The following is a 901-nucleotide window of genomic DNA, read 5'->3' on the forward strand; positions in this document are numbered from 1 at the left end:
AAAAAAAAATAGTAGAACAAACCTAGGGAAAATTCTTCCAGATATTGATCTAGGCAAAGACTTCATGACGAAGACCCCAAAAGCACAGGCAACAAAAACAAAAAATAGACAAACGAGACTTTAAACTACAAAGCTTCTGCACAGTCATAGAAATAAACAGAGTGAAAGACAACCTTCAGAATAAAAAAAAAATATTTGCAAACTATATATCCAACAAGGACTAACATCTAGAACTCAAACAACTCAAGAAAAACAACAAAAAACCAAAGGAGAAATGCAAATTAAAACAACAATGAGATATCATTTTGGAATGGCTATTACTAAAAAGACAAAAAATATCAGATGTTGGTGAAGATTTGACCATAGGGAATTTTTATAGTGTTGGTGGGAATGTAAATTAGTGCAACCTCTATGGAAAACAGTATAGAGATTCTCAAAGAACTAAAAACAGAACTTCAATATGATCCAGCAATCCCACTATTAGGTATCTACCTGAAGGAAAAGAAATAAGTATATCAAAAAGACATCTGTGCTCATATGTTTATTGCAGCACTATTCACAACAGCAAAGATATGGAATCAACCCAAGTGTCCATCAACAGAGGATTGGACAAACAAAATATAGTACATATACACAATGGAAAATCATTCAGACAAAAAAAGAATCAAATCATGTCTTTTGTAGCAACATGGATGGAATCAGAGGCCATTATCATAAGTAAAACAACTAAGATGCAGAAAGACTACTACTGTATGTTCTTACTTATAAGTGGGAGCTAAATAATGTGTACAAATGGAAGCAGAGTGTGGAATGATGTACAGTGACAACTCAGAGTGGTTTGGGGATTGGGAGGAAGGTGGTTGATTGGAGGTTGCTTGGTGGGTACAATGTGTGTGCTTCA

This window comes from Propithecus coquereli, unplaced genomic scaffold, assembly GCF_000956105.1.
Source record: "Propithecus coquereli isolate 6110/MARCELLA unplaced genomic scaffold, Pcoq_1.0 Scaffold180, whole genome shotgun sequence".
Lineage (NCBI taxonomy): Eukaryota > Metazoa > Chordata > Mammalia > Primates > Indriidae > Propithecus > Propithecus coquereli.